General features: G+C 62.5%; 2 protein-coding genes across 3 annotated transcripts in view; one reads left to right on the forward strand and one right to left on the reverse strand.

Moving 5' to 3' along the window:
• KANSL3 (KAT8 regulatory NSL complex subunit 3) overlaps nt 1–352 on the reverse strand; it is a 39898-nt gene extending 39546 nt beyond the window's left edge. For both annotated transcript variants that reach the window (XM_040623535.1, XM_040623539.1), the window contains exon 1: nt 303–352. The gene's annotated coding sequence lies outside the window, so the exon portion shown is untranslated. The remainder of the gene's footprint in view (nt 1–302) is intronic.
• Nucleotides 353–454: 102 nt separating this feature from the next.
• Nucleotides 455–1085, forward strand: part of FER1L5 (fer-1 like family member 5) — a 61795-nt gene continuing 61164 nt past the window's right edge. Inside the window, exon 1 of the mRNA XM_008700432.2 lies at nt 455–578. The gene's annotated coding sequence lies outside the window, so the exon portion shown is untranslated. The remainder of the gene's footprint in view (nt 579–1085) is intronic.

Consider the following 1085-nt stretch of genomic DNA (forward strand, 5'->3'; position numbering starts at 1 on the left):
GGGGGGAGATGAAATGACTTGGCCAAGGTCACCGAGAGTTCGCGACGAGGAGGAGCCGCCTCGCACCCGCCTCCCGCCCGCGTCACGGGCCCGGGCCCGGCCGGGCTCCCGCGTCACGGCGGCCCAAGTCCGTCCCCGGCCCAACGCGCCCGTCTGACCCCAGCCGCCCTAGCCCCTGGCTCTAGCTCCCAATCCCCGCATGCCCCGGGAGTCCTGAAGCCCTGGCCGAGACCCCCGCTCGCCCAGACCCGGGCCGTGGCCCGCCGGACCCGCCACCCCGCCGGGGCCGGCCCTTCCCTCACCCGCAATCTCCTGGCCGCGCGCTCGGCCCGGGCCGGATCTCTGCGCGCGTGCGCGTTACCGCCTCCACGCCCGGCGCCCCGCAAAACGCGGAAGCGGATTACCGCCTGAGGAGGGCGGTGAGCGGCAAAACCCGGCAAGGGAGTGGCTGAGGCCACAAAGGCGGGAAGAGGAGCTCCAGGAGGCGCGCGGGTCTGCCAAGCAGAAAGTCAGCGTAAGTCCAGAGTTGAGACCACCGCCCTGCCGCTGAGGAGTTTAAGGAGGCAGTGCCGCTCAAGGTAGAGACCAGACTTGGCGGGTTGGAATCTCAGCTCCAACCCTTAACTCCGCGGCTTTATGACCCCAGCAAGATCTCAGCGTCCCCCCTCATCTCTAAATGTGCCAATACTTCCCTGGGCGCCTGAGAGAATGAAATGGATAATTCTCGTAACTGGCAGGAGCACAAATAGATCTCAGGATGGTAATTACCATGAGGGACCGACCCCCCCCCCAAGTGTCCTACAAGAAGAAAGATGTACCACGAAGGGGTTGGGGTGGTGTCATGAAGGGAAAGTCACCTAAGGTTGGACTGAAGGACCAGGCCATTACAGAGGGATTGGAAAGGGGAATAAGGGCGCAGGCAGGGATAGCAAATGGTCCAAGTACAGCCCAACACCATTTTCTTTGCTCCACTCACTGTTTTCTTTAAATTTTATTTAATTGCAAACATTTTTTTTGAGAGAAAGAGAGAGCAAGTGCTCGCGCGTGCACGCAAGCAAGGGCGGGGGGGGGGGGGCAGAGGGAGA

This window comes from Ursus maritimus, unplaced genomic scaffold (genome assembly GCF_017311325.1).
Source record: "Ursus maritimus isolate PB19 unplaced genomic scaffold, ASM1731132v1 scaffold_6, whole genome shotgun sequence".
Lineage (NCBI taxonomy): Eukaryota > Metazoa > Chordata > Mammalia > Carnivora > Ursidae > Ursus > Ursus maritimus.